Genomic DNA, 27,009 nt, shown 5'->3' with positions numbered 1-27,009 from the left:
CCATGTTGTATTCTCGCCGTGCCCGCCGCTGTCGCCGCTGCTGCGCTCGTGGGGTCCGTACGCCTTGTCGGCCCGGCCCGCGGGCTTTCTCCCATTGGCGGAAGGCGACGGCGGGGGGGCTCGCTCGTGATTGGTCGGTGGCAGGGAGGCCGAGGACCTGGCACGTTATTGGTCGCGCTGGCTCTGGCCTAGGGGGTGATGAAGGAATCGGAGGCTGTAGGGATGCGCGCGTCTGGGGCTCTCTGGCCGCAGAGTGATGACCCCCTACGGCGCAGGCGTGGGGTGGAGGTTGGGGGCGAGCCTAGGGGCCTTAAAGGGGAAGGGTGGGAGATGGTCTGGCCAGTACTTCGCGGGTAGCCTGTGCAGGCCGGGAGTGGGAGGCACTCCAAATTCCAGAGGTACCCTCCATGGAACGTGCATGGCCCGGGATAGGGGCGTGCAAGCGCCAAGGGTGCCAGGTTTGGAAACACTGAAACCCGAGTTACAGGTTGAGAGGATCTTCGAGATCCAGGGGTGCTAGACTTGGAGTGTAACACAGGGAATGACCCTGATGTCCACGGGTGCCAGGTCTGAGGGCATGGTATAGGAGGAGAGGGCATCAGGGCCCTAGAGACATACCCGACGAACAATAAGATCAGATCAGGAATTTTGGTAGGGAGTCCCAGTTTTGAAACACTGAGGTTTTGGTGGAGCCTTGGAGTCTGTAGTTACCAGACCTGGGCAGTGGTGTGAGGAGCAAATAAACAGACCCAGACCGAGAGAGGGTTTCTACTGGGTGTCCATTGTCTTAATAACTGAATGCCGAGCCTAGGAGGCACGGCATTAAGTAGTGACAGATCTATAGGAGTGAAAAAGTAGAAGCATTTTTGGAATTTTACGATTTGAGGATTATATTAAGAGAGTAGTTATAGATTATCGGGTCTCAGGCCCATGCTGCTAGTTTTGAGATGTTCTACATGAAGTTTTACTGTTCTAGGAAAGATACAGTTCAGGGCTGAGTTTCCAAGTTTCCAAAGCTGCCCTTTTTAGCAAATATCAGATACTTGGCAATTATTTGTTTGAAAGGATATTGTTAGGTTCCTCGTTAGTGGAAGAGCGCTTGACAGAGATCCTGGATCTTGGCTCATTTATTTCCTTTTATATATGACTAAAAAATACACCCACCTTCGTACACACTACTTTTTTTTTTTTTTTTTTAAATAAGCAGCCGGGAACGAAAATAAGCTCGTGCATAGCTTCTTGCATCTTAAGTTAGCAGACTTGTCAACTCTCTGTGGTTCATATTTCAAAAAGCTGTTCTAATTGAGAGTTGTTAGAGTCAGCTTGTAATAAGCAGCCGGGAACGAAAATAAGCTCGTGCATAGCTTCTTGCATCTTAAGTTAGCGGACTTGTCAACTCTCTGTGGTTCATATTTCAAAAAGCTGTTGTTCTAATTGAGAGTTGTTAGAGTCAGCTTGTTGGGGATACCTTACTTTTTTTTCCATTGAATTGTGGTAACTTGGATTGTTCTACATTTGCTCCTCCCAAGGTTTGGGGATCATGGAAACACATTTGTTAAACCTCTGTGTTTTCCTAATTTGTTTTTCCTTGTCTGTTTTAGGTGGTTCTTTCAGCTTTAGATAGATGTTACACTTCAGTTTTTATACCATTTTCAAGAAACTCCTGTGATTTTCACATTTCTCAGTTTTATGTGAATGCAACTGAATTTTCAAGAGAAAAGGGGAAAGTGGTAGAGGAAGGGAATTGACATTTTGGAGCACATTTAACACATTTCCTGTTAGGTAGGCATTATCATCCCCATGTTGCAGATGAGAAAATTGAAGATCAGAGAGGTTAAGTAGCTTGTCCAGTGTCACTCAGTGGTTGAGCGGGGATTCAAATCCAAGTTGCCTCATGTCAAAGCTTGTAGTTTTATCTACTATGTCATGCTATCAACATAAACCTGACTTGTCAAACTCCCAGGTAGTTTTATATTTCACAGTGGATCATCTTTCTTTGACTTCTGGGTGTTAGGAGTGTATTGAGTGGGGAATTTGAGTAAGAATTTGTATTTATTTGAATAATTACAAAAAGAATTTTTGTACTGTTCAAACCACAGAATGGTAACCATATAGATTATAATTTTTTCAACTAGGTATTTGAATTGTATCCCTTGGTTTCTATTGTGAAGGGAGGGATTTACAAAGTAAACTGCTGGAGTTTTTCTGAACCCAGGTAGATAATGGGGAAAATATGTACAGAAAGCTTAAGAATCTGCATCCTTTAAAACCAGGCTTCAGAATGTTGCTGACATAGTCTTTCTATATATGGAAATGATTAATGCCAAGCAGTGAGGAACTAGCAAGTGCATAGTGTAAAGAGCTCACTGGGGAGCTTTTTCAAACATCACCAGTTCTTTAGGATGTTTGTCCCCAAATACTGGGACTTATATAAAAACCTAGTACCTTCTTCAAACTGTGGGGTGATCCTAGGATATGCTTATCCTCAATGATGTGTAAAATTAAAACTGGTTACAACAAAATATTTGCAATTCCAGTTTTGCATGGAAACCTTTAAATAATTCAGGTTTCAAGGGGAGACCAGTGAATTGGAAGTCTTAACTCCATTGTGTCTTGATATGATTAGGTGAGGGTCTCCTCGCTCATGTTTGCAATTACATTGCAGTGTGGAAGTTAGAGTGAAAAGTATGAGGGAAAACAGGGCTTGCCGTACATTTTGTACATTGGTCATCTCAGCTTCATTTGGCTTAGTCATTAAGTTAATCAAATATGAAGACTGTTATGGCATCCATAACTTAGTTTCTTTTTTAGCAAATCTGGTTGAGGTTATAAAAACAAGTGTATACATATAAATATCTTTTTTATTCAGCAAGCATTTCTTGGCGGTAGTTCTTCAGCACCAGTGACACTTTCATTCTACATTAGCCCATGTACATTCTACATTAACCCAGGGTCAGTTGCTGGGCCTTGTTATTGATATAATTTGGAGCTGACCCCCCTAGAAATCTTGAACTCCCAGGAGGTCTGAGCAGATCTGAGTTTATACTAAAACTTTGTGAACATCAGCTTTGTCTTCTAAGCAGAAATCATACTAATGCTTTGTACTTTACAGACTGTGTCTACGTCATCTTATTTAATCCTTATAACAAATAATTGTTACTTCATTTGCTTACACATTTTCCATTTGGGCAAAACTGATTCGTGGCACTAGAAAAGAGTCAAGGTTCCTTATCTCCACTTACAGAGAAGGCAGAGTGAAATGTGGGGCCATGGTAGGTGTTTTTTTGAGGCAGTTTTGAAATTCCCCTCTCTAACTTCTTAGTTCAGAGGTACTGAGCCACTAAAGATATATGAATAAAATTCAGGAATGTCATAGTTACTACCTTTTATTGAGTGCTTACATTGAACCAGCAAGGGTATAAATATTATCCTCACACAATATGAGATAGATACTATTACCACCCTCATTTTTACATATGAGGAAACTGAGGAGTTGAGTAATTTGCTCAAGGTCACATAGCCAGTCAGTGGCAGAGCCCAGATTCAAACATAAGTCTGTAACTCTTAATTTTTACACAATTTGTGAAGCCCTTACTCTTAAACAGTGTTTTCTCTTTTTCTAAAAAAAAAAAAAATTTATTTATTTATTTATTTATTTATTTGGCTGCATTGGGTCTTAGTTGCAGCACACGGGATATTCATTGGGGCATACAGGATCTTTCGTTGCGGTACGAGGGCTTTCTAGTGGGCTCTAGAGCCTGTGGGCTTAGCTGCCCCGCAGCATGCGGGATCTTAGTTCCCTGACTAGGGATCAAACCTGCATCCCTAGAAGAAGAAGGCGAATTCTTAACCACTGGACCACCAGGGAAGTCCCTTAAACAGTGTTCTCTTGACACCATAGAATATGATGAGAAAAAGAAAAACTCTTACATCTTAGCTCGGGAAGTGACCTTTGGCTCTTTCAGGCACACCCTTTGTACTGAGGCCCTGAAGAGTGTGATGACCTTGTGAAGGTCATTTCTATGCAAGGGTAGAACCAAGTGTATGCCAGATCACTGGATTCCCAGGCTAGTGCTCATGTCACTGGACAGCATTTCCTCTCCTGTTGGAAGCATTGACTTGATGGCAGAGATGACTCTAAGGTACCTTGTGTATTTTGACAAGTTTGCCTCATTCACAGGAGGGAGAATAGCAGAGGACATTATTAAGGTCACAAATGACCTCCTTGAGGTTCATCCCAGCCTCAGGCATACAACCTAAGAAGAACATTCCTTAGCCAGCAAGTTGTTCTTTTCCATTCTATTTCTTGTGCTCACAGCAAACTGATTGTGAGTTATCTGATGTCTTACAGTCTCTCTTTTCATTTTGTTTATTCAGTTTTGCATGCATGCACTGTGACTAGTTAGGAAGGCTACAAGGTCATTTTAGTATTTTCCCATAGAGACTCAAAGCACCTAACATAATATTAGTAGATTAATTGTAGGAGGAAATGGATTTGAAATACTTTGGCCAAAAAGTGCCTTTGGGAGGGGCCAGTGTAGTTGCTGACCTTGGAGTCAGACCTGGGAAAGAATTCTGTCTCTGTAAGGTGTTTACCCTCCGTGGGGGGGCGGGGGGGGGTCAGATTCTTAACCTGTCTGAGCCTTAGTTTCTTCCTTTGTAAAGTAATGGTTAATAATACCTATCTTATAGAGTACTTACTGAAAAATGAATACAGTAGCATATGGTAGGTGCCTGTCACTGAATGGACCTCAATAAGTGAGAGAACACATCACTTTCTTTTGAGAATAGCATAAAACCTGCGTGACAGCCAATTAGAGCTTCCTTGATGAGGGGGCTTTGTAATTATCTGCTCTGTTATGTACAGTAAGATTTCTACATGGCGGTGGGGGTGGGGGGGCAGGGAGCCACTTGACATGAAAGAAATAGTCTAATTTAGTTGTGCTGTTGTGGTTTAGGAGCTGATTTCTAGTAGACCTCTGTGAGGTCAGTATTACTTATGAATCCGCGAAGTCGTAGGATCAATTGTTTCAGGGTTAGGTTGTTTCCTGATCTCCTCTGTTAATTCCCAGCTTCTGAGTGGTAGTGATTCTGATGAGAAGAAAAAGTCTTCATATTTGCCAAAGAGCAATGATTATTGAAATCAGAACAACCAGTTTTATCATTTTGTCTGGGAAGGGACTTGCATTATAGTCATTTGAAATTTTTTCTGGTTGTAGAAATAGTCAGTTGAAGTAGGACTGTCAGTTTGATTTGTAGTCACCTGGATAACATTTTCTTTGAGGTAAGCAGAAAGACAACATTGTGGAATGGTTCAGGAAAAAAATCTCCCTGCCTGCAGAAATTTTTGCCAGGTTGCAAAATTTGCTGCATCCTTCCCACACCTCTCCATGTTTTAGCAGTGATGTACCTGATAGCAGTGAGGTAACCTCTTTACTCATTTTCAGCATGGGAGTTGTATTTTCCATTTTGGTTTAAGTTCTTACTTGTCTGCAGATAGCGTTTAAATCCGTTGTACTTTCTTTTATACAGTGAGAGCTTTCTGATGGATAAATTTAAGGTGCAGTTTTTAGAGAGAGGGACTAGTCTAACCTTTGCATTTGAATGTTTCCAGTAGATAGGTTTAAATTAAAGGTTCAAATCTTCATGTTCAAGGTATATAAGGTGTCCTATTTAAATGAACACCCTCATTTAAAATCAACAGTATATTGTTATAAATCAGATTCAAGAATTATTCTTAAACGCATTCATGAATATGAGCTAAAATAGTGATCTTGATCAGTGCTTCAGTAAATGCTTCAGTGACTCATAGGAAATGATATCGGAGCATAGAATACTTTATATCTTATCATTGGCTTAAATTTGTTAGAGTTACTGAAGGTTTTCAAAATTCCCTAATTACTGTTAACCCTGTCCTCAGGAGCTACAAATTTTCCATTATCTATGTGAAGTGAGATTCTTTGCTCAGTGTTAAGAAAACATATCCCCTCACCAGTGGCATGATCTGTCCGTTTAAAAGAGAAAAAAGAAAGTACGTGCAATCTGTACAGTTGAACATTTTTGTCATTTTTAACTGTCTCAAAAACTGTTATTGTACCCTGAAGGTAAGTAGCTTAGAATTTGCTCATTATCAAATGACAAAGTTGGGGCCTTTTTAAGGAGGAAAGTATACTCGGTTGGCAGTTATTTGAGAGGCAGAGGATTGCTATTTATGGTGATATTTAATGTCATTTTCATTAAAAAGGGAAATGCCATAATGTGTGTAAAACTCCAACCATTTTTGAAGAATAAACTGACCATTCTGACCAGAATAGATTTGCCTGTGGTCTTCCTTTCATTCCACTAAAATTTGTAAGTGGCTTAGAGCAGCATTTCCCAAGCTGTTCCATTGAACATTAGTTCTTATACAATGCTAATAAGTGTCCTGTGGGGATGAAAAAAGGATCCTTGACAAAGTAATGGGCAACGTGAAATGCATTTCTTTTCTGCAGAGTTAGTATTGAGAACGTTTGTGCTCATATACCTTAACAACCCTTCAAGAGAAAGGATACATTATGCAGTGTTTCTCGAACTTATTTGGCCATGGAACCCTGTTTGTGAGAATACCTAATAAGCATTTCATGTTATGACTGGTGTGGAGTGGGGCCCAGTTGAGCAATTCTGGTATAGAGAGTTTATGAATAAAAAAATGAATCCTTTTGTAAAGGATTCATAGTTTGGGCAGTAGTGGGAAGGGACTTTTCTGGGAACATATAAGATATGTTTCCAAACTAACATAGACTCTTAGGGATGAATGTGATTTCAAAGGCCATCTAGTCCCATTGCCAATAACAGTAATAATAGTAGCAGCCTCCATCTTTTGGAGCATTTGCTGTTTATCAGCCACTGTGTTGTCCTTCTACATGCATTATTAACTACTGGTCTCTCTAGAGTAGTTTACCATCCATTGGTCTTCATTTGTGCTTTGGAGAATATAATTTATTTTTAAAAAACAAATAATTCAGAATTTATAATCCACTTATGGTCTCATATATTAGTTTACTTTATTCATTTATTTATTAGCAGCCATTTACTGAGCACCAGCACCATGTTCCTTATTCTAACGATGTTATTATTGCTCAAAATGTTTCTGGGACTTCTTTGGGGATTATCTTTGGAACATCTGTCAGATACTTTCAGATATGTGTCGACATACCTTTTTTTAAAGCTTGAAGGTGATTTTGATTTGCTAAATAGCTAATAGTTGTTCAGAACCAAGTCAGGTGAAAGATGCGGGTCAGAAGTTACAATCTGGCAGCCCTCAATTTTCTTTGATCTGCTTATACGTTTTAAAAAAAATTGAAACAAAATTGAAAATGGAAAGATTTAACATTAAAACAATCTGCTTCCCTTTTTCTTTTTTTTTTTTTTAAACCAGACAAAATGATACTATTTATGAAGCCGTTGCAAGGGTTCTGGAAGACATAATGAGGGTAGTGGCACAAGGAATGGGCATAATGGATGATCTCTGTGATGCTATTTACAATATTTTAAAATTGAAGACATTGAAATTATTCAGTAATATGGAACTGATTAAAAAATTATATCAATTCAGTGGAATATCATTTAATTATAAATGATACAGGTCTATATTTGATAGGGAAAATTATTCACATTATTTAAGTGAGACAAGATTACAAAACAGTTTGTATAGTATTTTTGTATGGTATTATCTAATATTGGGGGAACTAGCTCAACCTCACATCTCATTTACATGAGAAAAACTTCTAAAAGTGTATAACCCAAAATACTAATGCTGCTTGATTCTGGCTGCTTGGATTAAAGGTGTTCTTAAAAAAAATACCCCAATCCCACTAACTTATAACAACATAAGTGCAAAACAAACTGCTATATACATCCATCTCATCAAGTTAGTATATAATAAGGCACACAACAAATGTAATAGTCAAATGAATATGGCTTCGTTTTCCCATCTCAACATATGAGAAGTTCATTTTTCTCTAGAGATTCTCTTCTATGATATTTCCTGGGACCCACAGGTTTGCTTACTAGTCCAAAAGGGTCAGTTAAGGACACTATCAATAAAATGTTCAGGCCGCTGAAGAGCCCAGTTTCTTTGCTGCTCTTTTTGCTTCTGCTGGAATACAGTGTAACCTGCAAGATCAGGTAATCTGGGGTACGGAGCAAGACCCTGTCCTTGGCAGGAATTGTCATGGTGGTTGAGGCCAACTTCTGCCATAACTCTGGTTCTTTAGTCATTCTTCAGGATACTATATCAGGAGTTATGCTAGCATCAACTTTTTGTGTCCAGGATCTGGCTTTTGCTTCTTTTATTGAATCTGAAGTTCTTACTGCAGTGGACCAGCTTTCTTCCATAGCCCTCATCAGTTGGAGCTCAGTAGTAGCTGCCTTCTACCACCCCCACCATTGGCTGTGCCGCATGGCTTGTGGGATCCTTGACCAGGGATCGAACCCAGGGCCCTGGCAGTTAAAGTGCCGAGTCCTAACTACTGGACTGCCAGGGAATTCCCCAGTAGCTGCCCCTTTAGATGAGACATGCACTCTCCAGTTTTCATCAGTCCCCACTACTCCCTGTTATTTCATTGACACTATGGCGAAGGTCAGGTGTGATTTATATCTCTGTACTGAGCACTGAAGATATATGTAGATATAAATAAGACACAGTTGCTGCCTTCAAGAAGCCTTCCTCTGGTAATAGAGACATGGTAAAAAGTAATTATATGATAGGTGCTATAGTCAAGTGTATATTTAAATATTAATTGAATACCTACCACATGCTAGGTATTAATGCTGAGTGCTTTAACTCACTTAAGCCTCAACACTTCTGTGAGTTGGTGTTATTTTTTCATTTTACGTGAAGAAAATGAAATGTTACTTGTTTCATTTTACACATGAAGTGAGCTCAGACATGGTTAAGTAACTTGGTCTAGGTCATACAGCTAGTAAGTAGGTAATTGTGATTCAAAATCAATTTTCTGACTAAGCGCATCAATTCCCACCCTGCCTTCTTTGGGAGCATTAAAGCTTGACCCATGTAACCACATGCACTCGTTTTGTCTCAGGGTGTTTATTAGGGCGAGATGATGCAATTGTCTGGTGTAGAGGGCTGTTGAGATGCAGGATATGAGTTAGAATCTCGGAGATCCAATGAGGCTCTTAGTCCACAGTAATGACAAGCTAGAGAAAGCTATCCTAAGTGAGAGTGCCAGGTGGAAATTCTAGGATAATTTGAGTTATCTTCCCACTAGTGGCTTGAATTCTACTAAGGTGACTGTTGATGAGAAATACGGGTTGAAGTGTTTTTCTTGCAAACTGCCAAGAACTAATAAAAAGTATGCCAAAGACCTTCACAAAGTATCAAGAGACATGTTTGGTTTAATCTGGTACATCAAAAGCAGAGTCAAAGGGTAGGCTTTTGGAACAGTAACCAGACTTCAGCCAGATTGGTGGTGAAAGGCACGGATTTCTGGCATAAAAACTGGGGAAGAGTTTTAGTTGCAGCTGGGAAGTCCTCCTATACTGCCCTTTATGGCTCAGGAGTTTCTTTCTGCAGGGTTGCAGGGTATGCTGGAGATAGAAGAGAGACATTGCTTTGTGGTAGCTTTGGGGCCCTAAGGAGCTAGGCCTTTCTGAATCTTAACCGCTGCGTAAAACAAGGAATTTGGATTGGATGACCTTTAGTACTTTACATTTTTTTTCAATGCTTATTCAGACACAGTACAGTATACTTTATATATGCTGGCTCATTTAATCCTTACAGTGGCTCTGTGATACAGATGGTGATATCCATATATTAAGAAGAGGAAACTGAGGCTCAGGGTTACCCCAGTGTCATACAGTTAATAAGTAGAGGAATCAGAATTTGAAACTAGCTCTGCCTGATTTCCGAGTGTTTATTGTTTTGCCGTATTGACACTAATTAATGATCAGTGATGTGAACATGTTTTCCATATTCCTGTGCCTCCCACCCTTCAAAGGAGCTTATTTGCTTCCTTGCAGCTGACTTGACCCCCAGTGTTATGAGGTTAAGAGAGGCTCTAGTGTGAATAAGGCACACAACTGGCCTGTTGGCTTTCTGCCTTCTCTTCCGAGGCTGGTAGCTATTCAGAATCTGTGATCTAAACTTTTCAGAAAAGAACTACAATACCTGTAACTCTGTGTAGCTTCAGGAATCATCCAACAGTGCACCCTGTTAGCATAACTAAGCTCTTGCTTAGATGCCATAGTGAAATTGCCATGCAGTTCCTTAATATTTTAATGTATAGTGTTTTTAATGATTTAGTTGTTTCAAGTCCTTATAAATTATACAAGTGATTTGCTACTGGTTAAATGTTTCTAGTAGTTTAGTAATAAAATTTGTATCAACTTATAGAGTGCTGTTTGTCAGATACTTAGCTAGATCTCTAACCAACATATCAAATTAAACATTAGTCAAATTTGTAATTTTTAAATTAGTGAAGTTGGGTGTAATGATTTATGCTACCTATACATACAGTCAGCCTCTATCTGTGAATGCTGAACTCAGATACAGAGGGCCAATGGTATAACACCATTTAATATAAGGGACTTGATCATCCTTAGATTTTGGTAAATGCAGGGGTCCTGGAACCAGTTTCCCATAGATACCAATGAAGGACTGTATGTGACACCTAAGAATTTCCTTGGAAGTGCCCTGAGGTGCTCCATGTCTTGGTAAGCAGTGTAGTGCCATAGGAAGAGTACCACACTAAATGGGACCTGAGTTTGACTCCTAGATGAATGGCTAGGGGCCAGTTGCTTAACTTTTCTGCACCTCACTGTTTCTCTAAGAGAAGTTAATATGGCAAAGTGATTGGACAGTCTGCCTTGCTTCTATTTCAGGGACCTGCTGGATCTCTGCATATGCCCATAATGACCACTCATGTAAGATCAACCAAGGTTTTTCTAGAGAAGATCTCATCTACCTGGCAAAACAGTTGTGTTGATTAGTCCTGGGATACTTTGCTTTGATGAGAGGAAGCAGATATAAGGAGATTGTTAAAGGCCTCAGGTAATAGTGAGATGTTTCTATTTGAATATTTAAAAAATATATATTAACTGATTTTCACCATATTAGGAGGCTCCTCTTAAAACCTAAACAGTAGGGCTTCCCTGGTGGCGCAGTGGTTGAGAATCCGCCTGCCGATGCAGGGGACACGGGTTCGTGCCCCGGTCCAGGAAGATCCCACATGCCGCGGAGCGGCTGGGCCCGTGAGCCATGGCCGCTGAGCCTGCGCGTCTGGAGCCTGTGCTCCGCAACCGGAGAGGCCACAACAGTGAGAGGCCCGCGTACCACACACACACAAAAAAAACCTAAACAGTTGGGCCCACAATCCATAAACAAGTCTTTGACTGCCACTGGTTAAACTTCAGCACCCCAGAATGTCTTCAGTAACCACGATACTTATAATCTCTCTTGAGATCACCCCTGCTGCTTGTTCTTGAAAATGTGGTAGAAAAGTTTATCTTCTATGATATCAAAACTCTGTTATATTAAAAGCTAACCAGCAACATTTTATAACCACCCTAAATAAATTAATCTATCAAACTATATTGTGTTTTAAACAATATATTCACTGATGTTCACTCATCTCTGCCAATTTTTTTTCCCCTTTATCATTATATTTCCCTCTTGGGTTCCTGGTAGACTTTTTGAAAATGCCACTGTCCCTGTCACTAACTTCATACATTATCCCAGAATTTTCCTATTTAGATTAGTTTGTATTTCAAAATAAAGTCATTTGTCGTGGTACTAATGTGTGTTTTTAAAATTACCATGGACATAATGATAGATGCCTTTTTGGAAATCTTGTAAACTATTGTGTGACCATTGATATCACTCTTTGTTACTTTATAGAAGCTGTATTTTCTTTGGTGACATTGGATTTAGCCCACCCAGTTTTCTTTTTCTTCTTCTGTTAATGCTTAACAGAAAACTGAAGATAGTTAAGTCACAACTTTCCGACCTTGTGCACATTGCTTCTCTGGTTTACTGCCATAGGATACTGTAGCAGTATCTTACAGACATCTTTGATGGCCAATCAGCAGCAGTTAAATTACCTTAAATTTTTTAAATGGAACTCTGACAGCCAATAAGAAATCCTTTGGGTGGGAACTGTAACAACCCTTTCGCATGATTTTAAGAACAATTCTAAATTTTCAGTATCTTCTCTTTTGGAAGCACATGTGGCCCTAGTGCTTCTGCTGTGTGCATTTGCCAGGCATTTTGAAGCCTCAAGTTCCTCGTAGTTTGAAGTCTGGATCTGACCCCTGTTCTGCTTCTCAAGGTAACTTTAAAACAGGAAGTGTACAAAGGAGGTAACTGATGACGTGAACAGCCAATCATGGTTTTGTGTTCTTAGCTGATAAAGCAGCTCAGCCAATGGGACCACTCTGGAGGCAAGGTTTGGTGTCAAATAGCATGCTAGATTGAATGCCTTTGACTGTTAAAGTGGAAGGAGGCTGCAGGGCTTCATTGGAGCCTCGGAGTTTTTCACTGAGGCAGGGGTCAGCTGAAAGACAAAGAAAAATGGCGAATAGTTTGCTGGGGGGTGGGGGGACAGCTGTTCGGGTTTTCACTGGAGTGGACATTCCAGACTCAGGTTTCTGCATCTCCTGCTGCCTTTTGTTTCCTCCGTCCTTTTTTGGGGGGGAGGGATAGGAGTGACTTAAATTCTCCCTGTCCGAGGAGATATAAATAACTACATGTAAAATTAATGCAGTTCCCGGTAAGTTTAATTCTTTGTTTTGTGTTAAAATGGTAGAAACTGTTTAGCTTCAGAGAGTGTAGACAAGTTGCACTGTTTCAGAAAATGGCCACTTTACATTCCATGCATACCTTTTGGTGCACCTAGAATACCTTGCTCTGTTTAGATTTTGCATGCCCTTCAACTAGGATTTCTTTTCCTAGTTGAGTATTGACTAGAGCAGGTACATGAAGAAAGGCTTATCATTTTTCAGGGTCACACAGAAGCAAAGTACTTTCTCTTTGCATTCGGTAAACTTATCTGTTTTCCATATAATTTTCCTTTGTTCAAGTGCACTGAAGCTTTCCTACAGAATAAGCTGAGTTGTTGTAAGACTTTTTCTGTTTCCATGCACTTTGTTGACATTTGTGTTTTCAGAGGTGGAAGCAACACCATTGCTGTTCTAAATTCGTGTGAAAATATGATTTGCACTGATGCAGGCTCTAATGGTAAAGGCCCACATGCCAGTATGAAATTCTCCCATAACTTTCTTGATTTACCTGTCTGCTTCTAGATTCTAATAAGTACGGATTAATTAACAATCTTTGTTTTAAAATGCACATTTTAGCTTATCATGCTGGTTAGAAACATCTCCACTATATTGGCAGTGACAAGAGCAGATCTTTTTCTGCCAGTTTCACACATTTTGTCCGGTGTTGATTTGGTTCCTTTAAATGATGTGAGCAAAATGCTTTTCATTTTCTATATGAAATCTTTAAAATCCTAATTTACCTGCAGTTTGTGAATAGGAAAGTTAAGAGTACAGGCACCCTGTCTTTTGCCCTTGGTATTTTTTTTCCCTCTTTAGGGATATGAAACTAAGATAGGTTGCTGGCTAATCGGTAACCAGCCTATTCTTGTGAATAGTGAAATTTTCCATGCTGTGTACTAAGATCTATAATACACTTGATTTGAAAAAGCAGTTCTTTGTTTTCTTTTTATTTGCAAATATGGAATGAAGGTCATTGGAACATTTCTGCAGCAGACTCAGTATGGAGCAGTGAACTGGCAGCGCTCAGCCTTTGGGTAGGGAAAAGGAGAAGGCCCTGTTAGAGGAGAAGTTTGGAGGGTGTTGGTTTGCCTTCCCCTTGAGTAAAGGATTTACCTGAGAGGATCGATAGGGGTTTAGATTTTGGGCTCTTGGAATTGGAGTGGTGTAGCAGTCAAAGTTGCTAGATGCAGGCCTCTGTCGTTGCTCGCAAAAGTGACCTTGAAAAACTGCCGAGGAGTTGAAAGATTGAAGGACAAAGTTTGTTTATGCAGATTTGGACTGAAAAGCTCTATTTAAGATGAAAAGAAGCTGTACTTCTGATGTTCAAGTCCAGTGGTTAGTAGGAATATGTTATAGATTCAATTTAGGAGTTTTCAAGCAATAAGACAATGGGGCTGTATTCATTCTCTCCCACTCTTCATTCCCTCCCCCCAGCAAAAAAAAATTAAATACTTTTGGTATGATAGTTGAGTGAACTGCCTAACAGATTCAGAATTCCTTGCATGCTACCTTGTCTTCTGTGTAATCTAGAGGGTTCTTAGTGAAGAATGGTATTTCAGGAGTTCAAGGTAGTTATGTTTGTGAAACTTATTTTGGGAAATTGGAATGCTTATGGTAAGAAAACAGTCATTCTGGAAAAAAAAAAAAGGCAACGGTCATTCTGGGAAGTTAAGTCCTAAGAGAAAGGCATATGTGTTAAAGATTACATTGTAACAGTTAATTATTTTAACTTAAATTTATTGTTTACAAGTCATTGATCTATATGTTACCAGTTAGTCCAGTTTTTAATAATGGGATTTAAAAAACAGTTGTAGATACTGAATGAGCCTATTGGCCCTGGGAGAAGGCCTGGAGCGGGGGAGGCAGAAGGTAAATGGCTCACAGAATGAGGCCTAGATAAAACTCTTTAAATTAAGAACTTTGTGGATTTAGCTTCTTGGAAAGGTATGTAGCTACTGCCTCTAGCCTGGGTTCTTAACCTTCTTAGGGTCATGGACTCTGAGAATCTGCCCTACTACCTGGGAAAGTGCACCTAGGCATGCCTATGCAGAGCCCCTGGTGACTAAGATATTTTCCAGTATATGTTGAATGGTGTTAATATGATCTCCTCATTTAACACTTTAGCCAAATAAATGTTTCCCAGAGAAATGAAGAAAACTCTACTTCCATAAGGAGCAAAGACCTACAGCTAACTATAACTTAGGCTGGAGGGTGGGTGTGTGTGTTGGCGGGGGAGGCTTAGATAGGGTCTGAGATTTGGGCATTTATTTACTCTGATTACGTTATTTGAGGCAGCATTGTGCAGTAGCAAAAGCAGGAGACCTGTGTTCAGCTATCACCAGCTTTGTGAGCTTGGGTAAGTCAGCCATTTAGTGTCAGCTTCCTCACATGTAAAAATGGAACCTAAAAATAGCACCTTTCTATTTAGTGGTGAGTCTCAAATGAGATCATGTATGTCAAAGTGCTTTGCAAGTTGTGAAGTGCTGCATTAACGTTAGCTGTTACTAGTCTAAACTAGGGGTTAAATGCTTATGGAGTTAGGTGTGACATCAAAGAGAAAATGCCATTATTTTAATATGTTTATGAAAGAGTTTGTTTAAACCTGGTACATCTCTTTTTAATCTGGTTTCACATACTTTCACCTGCATATACCTGTTTATGCTGACAGGACCCTATGTAATGCAGACATTGAGACCATCAAACATTCCTTTACCAAGATTCCTATGGAAGAATTTTAACCCTTCTTTCAAAAATTAAGGGCCTCTTAGAACAAGATGAAATGAGAACACTGATATTTTTAAAACCCTTGCTAGATTTAGGAACCTCCCAGAATAAAAACTGGGAACCTGTTCTGATTGGATACTAAGATTTGCAATATAATGCAGGTAGGCTGTGATATTTTCAGATGTTTACCAAGCAGGGGTTAACATTTTTAGTTTGTGCACCAAATATTTATAAAGTAAACGGGAGCCACTTTTTGTTTGCTTTGTGGTCATATGATCTCTTTTCTGTCAGTTTTCAAACTTGGGAGGTAGTTTTAGCTTGCAAAGTAGTAGTAAGCTAGTAAATGTTAGGATGTTAGTAAATGTTAAAAAAAAAATACTTGGTCTCATCAAAATATAAATGCGGGAATGAACTTCTCACAGTTGATACCTACTGTGAGATACATTTCCAGGGTAAATGGCGGGAACCCATGGGGGTTTCTTTCTCACTCATTTTACATGCCTGGTGTCATCTATTTTTAGGGTTCCCCCACCCCCACTGGGGGTGGTGGTAGTGGATATTTTGTGATCTGTTTGATTTCCTGTCCTATTAAGTAATTTCCTCTCAGGCATGGTCAGTCAGCATTGATGTCTGCCTCCTTTCTGTGCATTGAAAGAATCATAAGAAGATGGAATAAGGTTTGGCAAAATTGGCGTTGACCTCTGCAAATAAAATTCTAGTTCAGGGATGTGTATGTTTGAAAACAGCAATCATGGTCACTGGGATCTTTTTGTTCCTAAAACAAGATGGGGGTCTCCTTTTAAAGAAGCTGTATACTTTTGTGGAGGCTCCAGTAACCCAAAAAGCATTTTTAAAGCTAATCATTTATACATGGTCTTCTTCGTGAAAGAAGTTATTTTTGCCTCTCCCTATTCCCAATAAAATATGCATACAGAGTTTATATAGTCTTAAGTTAGCCTAATGGAAATTATTTAGGGATCTAGCCTAGTTCCCTTGTTGTAAAGTGGGGAAGTTGAGGCCCAGAGAGGTTAGTTGTCTCAGTCTTTCAGCTTTTTAATGACTGGCCTTTTTAGTGGCTGGTCAGAGATTCTACTCCTGCTTAGTTCATTCTATGTTTCTTTTATTCCTCTAGGCTGTGTTTACTTCTTATTTTTCATATTTGTCTTCCTTTTTGGTACATCTGTACAGGTTTGCTCTTTGAACACAGAAGGAACAGAGAGAAAGTGGGCCATGGAAGAGGTTCAGAAGTCTTCATGTGGAGTCTGGTGGTTAGAAAGTCTTCTGTGGCAGCAGACTTACTCTCCCTTTTGGGATCTGAAGATCTCTTGCCTCAGCCAGTTGCTTATTCAGAAAGCTGAGAATAAGCTAGGAAGCTAATGGTACCCACCTGGCTAAGCTGTCCCAGAGAGCTGGGTCACTTATATGCATTACAAGGAAGTAAACTAAGGTACACAAATACAACACCTGCATGCCAGTTAGTCTTGTTGTTGTTGTTAACACACCTCAAGAACAAGCTAATTCCCAAACAAGTTTGGGCCTCCTTCTTCGAGTGTGTCCTTAAAGCCAACCTGTATTTAATAAACAAAGATCCCAGGATCATTTTAAGGATTTGACAAGACTGAAATAGAAATCATTGTCTGTATACTCCCAAAATAATATTTTAACTATGCTAACTTTAATCTTTACTACCAGCATAGTATTATGTGTCTGCACGTGTGTGTGTTTGGGTAGTTGTAGGTTTGATTTTTTTTCTTATTTTGCATATTCTCTGGTAGAGTATAATCTACTTGAAATTTTTAAATTTTTCTCTTTTTACCACTTTCATATATTTGAAGAAAAAGTACAGCTTATTGAAACAACAAGAGCTTGAATGATGTAATTTATGTTATATTTAAGTCCTGAGGTATACTGTGACTGAAAATTATAGTAGACACAGCTGGATGGTATCTACCTCATGTCTGCATTTTCCAGAAGCTTAGTTTTCTTTTTACTCTGTTCTTTCTGCTGCCTCTGTTGGCCCTGGCTCTTCAGAACTTAGATTCTATTTGCATTATCACCCTTATCTTCCTGTCACTCCCCTTGTCATCCCAAAGCCAGACTCCACTGTTCAGTAATTGACCAAAAGTTTTTCTCTAAGAGTATTTACTATAAATTAAATTACAGTTCTGCAGCCTGCAGTGAAAAAGGGCAGTTGAAGGATAAGAAATGAAGGTAAATTCCAGTGTAAAGGCAGAACTAAAGGAAAAAAACACCTTGTAAATGTTTAACTTTAAAGTGACATAACATAGCTTGTGACCTTGTGTTCCTTAGTTCAGAGGAAGAAAGGAGACTAAAATAACCACAGCAAACAGCAGTGCTGATTCACTTGGTTATCCTTTTTTCTTGGAGGTACTGTCATTTTGGTCTGTCTGCATAGTTTCAATTACATAGAAAACTAAAGAGAAGACCCTCTTGACTGGAAATATCCAGACACAATGAATTTTTCCTTTATCTACCTAAGCTATATAGTTCTTATCATTCAGAAAATACCAAATTTGGACGCTTTATAGTTCTTTCACTAATTCACCTGCATGCATGTCTCATTTATGTGGAGATTTAAAAAATGTATACAAATAAAATTTTACTACAGGATCTAACAATCTGATGGGGAGACAGGTGATGTGTATCAAGTGTATGAAACTGATATGGAAAGTACAAGCAAAGGACACAGAATTCAGAGGAGGGGAGACCTTTTCTTCTGGCTTAGGAATGAAGGAAGGCAGTTAACTGGGTGTTGGACTCAGGGAGGTATAGGCACATGGGCACTTCAGGCATGGGGAACAGAAGGAGGAAGGTCATGATTCAGAAAGTGTAGTGTGGGCTGAAGAGAGCAGTAAATGGTCTAGTCTGCTTAGAACATAAGTAGATGAGTTAGGGACAGGAAGGAGTGGCAAAAGAAAGAAGTCTGAAGAAGTAAGTTGGGGTCAGATATTGGAGGGCCTTGACTGCCAGGCTAAGAAATTTGAACTGTCTCTGCTTGATAATGGGAAACCATTGGAGATTTTGGGTAATAGGTTGATGTGGCATTATCAGAGCTGTGCTTTTATAAGATTTATTAAGCATCATTATGTAGAAATGAGTAGAGGACAGTAGAAACAGTGAACATTATGCATTGAGTTCACATACTAGGTTCACAATCCTTAGGATTATTATGAGGGTTAAAAGAGATAACAGTGTAAAAGGCTTAGAACCATAGTTGGCACACAGTCCTAAATGAATAGCATTAGCTATTACCGTCATCTTTATTATTACATAGAAGTGATGAGAACCTGAACAGAGATAGTGGCAATGTGAAGAAAGGTCAGGAGATGGACACTGTTATTACAAAGTTTAGCAGTTGATTAGAATTGAACAGAGTCTAGGATGACTCAGATTTCAAGCCTGGGAAACAGAAAAGTTAGAAGGAGCAGGTTTGGGGAAAGAAGAAGATAGATGTAATTTTCGACAAAAGGAGTTTGAGTTCTGGGTCGCTTTCCAGTTTGAGATGTTTAGCAAGCAGGACTGGAGTTCTGGAGAAATACCGGAATTGGTAACATATGTTTGGAATTTAAGCTCATAAAGATCATAGCTGAACCTGGAGAATGGATGGGAGAATCAAGGGAGAGGATGGGCAGAGGACCAGAAGAATATAGCTTCTTGTTAATGATGGAAACGCCAAAAAGTTTGGCCCCTGCAGTTGAGACATCTAGAAATGAGCGTGGCGGAGTCCTTTAGGTCAGTGTTCTCTAAGCTCTTTTGATTGTGCACCCGTATTATCTGAGTGTGCAGCTGTCATATATGAGTTAGTATTCTTTACTCTGAAAAGTCACTTGTTCTTTTTTGGAATGTTAATTTAGTTAAAACTAGAGAATATCTATATCTTCCCTTATCTAGGGAAACATAACAAAGTGAAAGTATCGCTACTAGCCCCACATTTTCCTCTGAATACTTAAAGAGTACCGTGCGTGATACACGATCTTGTCACAAGTTAAACTGAGCGAGGATATCAGTATCAGCCCATAGGTTAAATATTCAGAAAGCTAATACTAACACATTTTCTGTGTGTGCCTTGATATGAAAAAGATTAGAAATACTGCCCTATGACCTGGCCTTCACTTTTTCTGAAGAAGTACAAGTATTTCCTTGAAATGTTATGCATTAGCTCCTTGAGATTAGTTATGTATATGTTTATGTCTGTGTGTGTGCATGCATAACCTCAAGCTTTCTTGTTTAAGCTCTAAGTATACAACCACATCTCCATCCAACGCAAAGACTTTTTTTTCCTGAGTTGCATCAGGCTTAATCTTATTGGTGTTAGCTTTGTAAAGTCTTAAATGACAGCATTCTGCATGAAGCCAACCATAAATACACAAGTAGGAATTTGGCAACATTTACTTAGCAAGTAATTTATATCCACATGGTCATGATAACACTGAAGAGCAGCACACACAATAAATTACCAGGAATAGGATAGCCTCATCTGTAGGATTTAGCAGATTTCTAGGCTAGGTATGTTGTAATTATCCTCAGTCTAAAATAAAGGCAATAAGAAACTTTTCACTAGAGAAATAGTGGTAAATTTCCAGCCATCTTACTTGGTTATTTATATCTTGAACTCCATTATTATTTCTCTCCTGGTACTTAATTGGCCAAATGCCCATGAAACTACCCTTGAAGGTAGTTAAGCAAGGTAATGTGTTTGTATGAAACATAGTACTTTGCAGTTAATGGAGTGATTTTTTAAAGTTTTTGTCAAACAACATAGGTGAACACAACCCTCTTTTCAGAACGAAACATAGTGCAAGTAGATTATATACTAGTATGAGTACTACCAGTATGTTGGGAAATTGTCTTGTGTTAATCCTAAATTCACTAAGGTCAGATAGCTAGTTGAAGGATTTCCAAATAGATATGAGGTTAGAATTGTGTTAGGTGTTCTATAGTGTTCTTTTCTTCCTTCCTCCTTCCTTTCTTCGTTGGGTCTTCATTGCTGTGTGCGGGCTTTCTCTAGTTGCAGTGAGCGGGGGCTACTCTTCGTTATGGTGCGCGGGCTTCCCATTGCGGTGGCTTCTCTTGTTGCAGAGCGCGGGCTCTAGCCATGCAGGCTTCAGTAGTTGTGGCATGTGGGTTCAGTAGTTGTGGCACACGGGCTTAGTTTCTCCGCGGCATGTAGGATCTTCCCAGACCAGGGCTCCCCAGGGCTACCCGTGTCCCCTGCATTGGCAGGCAGATTCTTAACCACTGCGCCACAGGGAAGCCTATAGTGTTCTTTAGCTGTGCAAATCTATACTTTGTGGTATGTATTGGGCACCTCTTATATTTGAGTTCTTATCTTGAACCACAGAGATTGATGTTTTTAGATGAGTCATGGTGTTCTTAATCACTTGCTTTGTATTTCTTAGCTGTGATTTATAATCTTAGTTTTATCCCTAGTAAGGTAGTTGGAACAGGGATTTTGATTCTGAAGAGTAATGGCTGCATAATTAGAATAACATTGTCACCATGTTCACAGTGTTGCAAAGGCTGTAATTTTGAAACACTGCATAGAATTTAACCAGATGATTCCTCCTATAAGTGTGCAGCTATGAAAACAGCTCCAGTAAGGGGGGCTAGGCTAAGCCTATTCCTCTGAACTATAGTGAAAAGATAGAGTGACTTCTCATCACCAGGCCCCCAGAGAGTGAACTTGATCTACTGGACCTTTTTATCTCTGCTCTTGGTTGGTGACCAGATATCCCCAAGTCCCAGTCCTTGTGGGCAACTGCAGCTTTAACAAGCTTGAAAAACTTAAGCTTTCCACTTCGGAATGTGTAAGAATCTGACATCTTGGCATTTTGGAGTACTTTATTTATTTATTTATCTATCTATCTATCTATCTATGGCTGCGTTGGGTCTTCGTTGCTGCGTGTGGGCTTTCTCTAGTTGTGGTGAGCGGGGGCTGCTCTTCCTTGTGGTGTGCGGGCTTCTCATTGCGGTGGCTTCTCTTGTGGAGCATGGGCTCTAGGCATGCAGGCTTCAGTAGCTGTGGCACGTGGGCTCAGCAGTTGTGGCCCGCAGGCTCTAGAGCACAGGCTCTGTGGTTGTGGCGCACGGGCTTAGTTGCTCCGCGGCATGTGGGATCTTCCCGGACCAGGGATCAAACCCGTGTCCCCTGCATTGGCAGGCAGATGCTTAACCACTATGCCGCCAGGGAAGTCCCTGGAGTACTTTTGTCCAGGAGAATGATCAGGAAAACTAAAGCTGAAAGGCTTTATGGGTTTATGTTCCAGGCTGAGAAGATCCACAGGTTCTTAAATTCTTAGTCTTCTACTGAGTTATCAATTCTAAAGAGGGAAGAGAACATGCTGTGAAAGAGCACAAAACTGAGAATAAGGTCATATGGGTTGTGGTTCTGGCTCTGGCATATACTTGCCCTGTAACCTAAGGCAAGTCCCTCAGTCTACCTGGATAAAGTATCTTTATCTGTCAGATGGGAATATTAATACCTGTGTTGTGTTTGTAGTGGAAAACAAATGAGATAATGTAAAGAAAGCTACTTTCCAAAGTGTAAAGCATGTACAAACGCAAGGGATTAGCATAACCATCTCAGTTGCTTTGCATTCTTTGGAGTGATCTTTACATTCTCTGTTCCTGACAGCTGTATACACGGAGGTGGGAGATTTAGAGTTTGGTTGACTTGGAGGATTTGTTTATTCTCATGCCCTTTCTTGCTTGCTTTCTTTTAACTTTCAAATCAATGCTAAAAGACACTAAGCAGAGGGCAGAATTCAGTGTGTCTGTGAATCAGCAGAATCCATACAGCCAAATCAATACAGCCAGGCTCTTATTGACACTCTTATAACACCCTCCAGGTTTTTAATCGAGAATTCTCCAGTATTTAGATGGATTAACTCACCAGCACAATATTCCATTTTCCAGTGGAGTCTATGATTAGATAATTATTTGCATTTCTGCTACATTTTCTAAAGTAGAACAGGTTTCTCCCCATCCCCACTCTTTTTTGACTTTTCCATTGTATTACTACTACCAGAGGTTATTGCACAGTTGAGCTCAGGTACTTGAGAAGGGATTTCCCCGCATGCACATTTCAAAGAAAAGAACCCAGAGTAAAGTCAAAGATACTCGGAGTCTTGAAGTAGTTCTTGAGGAGCTTGTGTTTGTTTATTCAGTAGATGTGTCCTATTCATAGGTGCTACTGACTGTCCCCACTATGTGCAAGGCATGTTTCCCTTGAGGATGTGTCAGAAACAAAGACAGTTACATAAGAACTGGGGAGAAAATAGGAGCATGGAAATTTTAGGCTTAAGAAATAATGTGCCTACTAATAATAATATTCAGTATACGTCTGAAGAAAGTGAATATGATAATTGTAGAAATAGATTTTATTGGGTGCCAGGAATGGTTTCTTGGGGAGAAAAAAGTTTAGTGGTCACTGGGTATATTTATTTCTTATAGTTGTACATACTGTTGAGAGCAAGCTTCTTATCAGTGCTAGTCCCAAAAAACTTTAAAAAGTTGGTTTCAATCCATGAGATAGTCTCAAAAATTACTGCTTTCAGAACATATTCCCTTTACTCCAAGATCTTGGATGGAGATAGAAGCAGCCAGAGCTCTCTTCAGAGCTCAGTGTTCTGTTGAATCTTCTTCTTGGTTGGTGGGGCCAGATGGGGTAGGATGCTGCCTAGACTTCAGGTCTTCTCTGCCTTCCTTCTGCAAGACAAAACAGCCGCATACTTCTAGTTTACAGAAGTCTGAGGTGTACAAGGAGACGTGTTTCTAAGAATTTTTATATTTTTGGATTTGTCTAGAGGGAGAGCCTGCATGGCTACTGATCATTGACATTCCCAAGGATTTAAGTTAAGAGCATTCCTAGTCATTGCCATCTTGAATTCTTTATTTGGAACTAGTACATTCATTCTAAATTTAATAGTTTAAAGGGCTTTAAAAATTATTTTATGCTTGCTTATAAAAGAGATGGAAGAAGATTTCTCACTGCATTTGTTTCCATGCATCTGATGCAGAACTCTTAGGACACATGTTAAAAATAAAGTAAGTAGTCTAAATTAGAGAGAGAAAGAAGCAAATTGGGTTACTTGTTACAATACGTGAGGGAGATTTGTCTTTGGGCTTGGTACTGTGTTTGAGACTATTCAGGCCAGGAGTAGATGTCTTGTCTAGCTCTGAACAGTGATTTTGATATGCCATCTGGCATTTATATGATGCTTGGTATTTTTCAAGGCCTTCTGACGTGTCTTTCCCATTTGTGTGCTGCAGCTGCCCTGTGAGGTGAAAGAGGCCTCAAGAAGTTAAGTGACAAGTTAGTAGCCAGAGAGCAAGAACCTCCAGGTCCAATACATTTTATTTATGTATTTACCCTGTACTTTACTGCCCCCCACTGTTTGTTGCTGAGTATTCATAGGTGCTACTGACTGTCCTAGAGACAAGCAAGAGGGCAGGATAAAATAGAAAAGAGAGTGATGGAGCAAGGAGAGAGACAACAGAGAAATAAGAGAAGGATGTTTATATGATAGGAGATAGCAGTGCCATTAGCATCTTCTGTGATTGCCACAGAGATTTTGTGAGCAAGTGGATAAAAATGATCTTCTGGGTTAAGGATTTGAGTCAGTGATCCAAGCCGAGACTGCTCATCTCCCTGGACGGTTTGAATATACACATACCTTAAAGCAACAAAAAGTGAGAATGAACAAGCTGTACTAAATCAAGAACAGAATTTTAGAGCTTTTGTATTTCCAGCTGCACCATTTACTATATTGTGACCTTGAGCAGGTGACGTAAGATACCCAATCCTCGGCTTTCTTATCTGTAAAATTGGAATGATACTGATATCTTTGGCACTGAGCTGAGTGAAGATCAATTGAGGGTAAAACTCTAAAGCTTTTAAGTTGGCATCTTTGAAACGTTCTTCAGAATCACACTTTTCACCTCTCCTGGGCATACATTAACACAGGATCCTGCTAGAAGCTGGGCAAAAGATTGTTCTTAGAGTTTCTGAGTCTCAGAGGGGATCCAGTAAGCAAAATGGCTCTTTGTTTTAGGTTACGTTTTAGCTCAGACTACAGGCACTATTCTTTCTCCAGCTCATGTTAGAATTCTCTTTGAGGCTCAGGGTCTGAAAACCCAGTTACGTACTTGTCATTCTTCCTTCAAGAATTTATTTACTTTCATTAGGTTGGAGTGTCAGAGAGATTAACAAATATTTCTGTGGGGTAGAGAGGGTTGGCCTAGTTTACTCCTAATGGAGGTTGAACAGGTGAGGAAGCAATGTAACAGCTGTGTGATCTAGGGCAAGCTTTTCAAACCTCTGACACTCAGTTTCCCCATCATTATATTATCAGATCCTTTTTTTTTTTTTTCTAAAGGGCCAGATAATATTTTCAGCTTGTGGGTCATACAGTTTCTATTGTAGCTTGGAAACAGCCATAGACAATGTAAGTGAATGGGGGCTGCAGTCTTCCAGTAAAACTGAATTTACAAAAACAGGCTGCACGCCAGATTTGGCCTGTGGGCTGTAGTTTGTGGACCCTTGCTTTAGAATACTTCACTAAAATATTTGGCCTTTTTTCTCCATCATACAAAATACTGATAGTGTTTTGTTGCTGTCATATATGCCATTGTATAGACATACATGTCATGTAAGCTGAATATCAGTAAAGGCATGAGGAAGAAACTATGTGAAGTAAGATGTTTACATACCATTTCTATTCCACAGGAACAGGTTTTTCAATGTTCTGGTCACACCTTCCTGTTAAGTTTCATTGCTTAAACCAGTTACTCTACCTTCCTTTTTTTCCCAGATACGCTATAACTATATTATGATCTAGCCCTTGTTTGAAAGATTGTGTTGTAGTAGACAGCAAACAGAAACATGTTTTGTTTTTGAAGGAAGAGTATCTCTGCTGCCAATTTGAAAATGTACCTTTGTGGGCAGATCTTTAGGGAGAGTAGTATGCAGCCACTTCCAAACCCAGTCTTCTGGAAAGCATGATTTCTCCTGTAGGCAGTTTGAAAAGGGGCTTCATACTTAACCTTTTGGAGCTCGAGACAGACACACCCTCAAACACTGAACTTGGCATTGTTTGGGATTGGGGAAAGGGATCTACATTATTCATTCTTAGAGTAGTGGGGTACTGCGTAATAACCTGCCAGTAAGTATGACCATCTGGTACCCAGTTATGTTTAGAATTTAAGTAGTAAGGTTTCTGGCACTAGCCTTAGTGCTTTCTTGCTTCAGTAGAAACTTTAGATGAGCTTAAATAAAGACTGTTGAGGGACTTCCCTGGCAGTCCAGCAGTTGAGACTCAGTGCTTCCACTGCAGGGGGTGCAGGTTCGATCCCTGGTTGGGGAACTAAGATCCCGCATGCCGTGTGGCACAGCCAAAAAGTTAAAAAAAAAAAAAAAAAAAAGGATTGTTGAACCCTCTTTTCTCTCTAGTCACTCTGCCTTCCCTTGTATTCATTCATTTATTACATCTTCAAGCAGTGAAGTGTAGGCCTTCCATACCAGACCACCCCTTCGGCCTTTGGAGTATGTGTTCAGTACACATTGCTTCTGGAATGACTTAGTGAAGTGACTGGCCCAAGGCCACCAGCTTGTAGGCAGCAGGCCAGTTCACAAACATAGGTCTTTTTATTTCCAAAACATTGTTATTTTTCTCCTGAAATTGTCAATGTAAGGTTGGTTTTATTGTGGAGAGCATATGCCTCCTTAAGGCTTGAAATGCTTTTTAGCCATTGTGATTGATAATGGTCCTTATGTCCATCTATATAAACATGAGAACCAGCTTGATGTTGGTGGAATTGTTTTGTTTTGTTTTAAATTTATCTATTTAAATTTATTTATTTATTTTTGGCTGTGTTGGGTCTTTGTTGCTGCATGCGGGCTTGCTCTAGTTGCGTGGAGTGGGGCCTGCTCTTCATTGTGGTGCGCGGGCTTCTCGTTGCGGTGGCTTCTTGTTGTGGAGCACGGGCTCTAGGCATGTGGGCTTCAGTAGTTGTGGCACATGGGCTCTAGAGCGCAAGCTCAGTAGTTTTGGCGCACGGGCTTAGTTGCTCTGCAGCATGTGGGATCTTCCTGGACTAGGGATCAAACCCATGTCCCCTGCATTGTCAGGCAGATTCTTAACCACTGCGCCACCAGGGAAGTCCGGTGGAATTGTTTTGTTTCAGAAATTTTAGTTCTCAAATTTAGTTTTCACTTTTCTTTGTAGTTTGGAAGAATATCTAAAATAACAAGCACAAGTTAGCTTAAATCTTACCCCCTTTCTTCTTATTCATTCACGTTAATATTCTTTCTTTATCTCTCATTGCCCATTTGAAATATAACATCCCAACAGTTTTAACCAATTCAAATAAAGAAGCCTGGAACTAACGTCAATAAATACCTGAGCAGTACTGGAACATAAAATGCATGTGATCGTGCTGCTAATTGGGCAAAATTAAAAGCATGTCATCTAATGACAGGAAAACATG

At 39.8% G+C, this 27,009-nt stretch overlaps 1 protein-coding gene across 6 annotated transcripts in view; it reads left to right on the top strand.

The window, feature by feature from the left end:
• The window catches only part of NFYC (nuclear transcription factor Y subunit gamma), a 64,569-nt gene that overhangs the window by 307 nt on the left and 37,253 nt on the right, over window positions 1-27,009 (top strand). For 2 of the 6 annotated variants that reach the window (XM_007108027.4, XM_055082716.1), the window contains exon 2: window positions 10,882-11,050. The exons of 3 other annotated variants lie outside the window; for them this stretch is intronic. The gene's annotated coding sequence lies outside the window, so the exon portion shown is untranslated. Of the gene's footprint in view, window positions 1-10,881; window positions 11,051-12,631; window positions 12,768-27,009 lie in introns of those variants that run through there. One more of the 6 variants, XM_007108026.3, reaches the window with a different exon arrangement.

This window comes from Physeter macrocephalus, chromosome 3 (genome assembly GCF_002837175.3).
Source record: "Physeter macrocephalus isolate SW-GA chromosome 3, ASM283717v5, whole genome shotgun sequence".
Classification (NCBI taxonomy): domain Eukaryota; kingdom Metazoa; phylum Chordata; class Mammalia; order Artiodactyla; family Physeteridae; genus Physeter; species Physeter macrocephalus.
The sequence above is the reverse complement of the archived record's forward strand: the minus strand, read 5'-3'. Positions and strand labels throughout refer to the sequence as shown.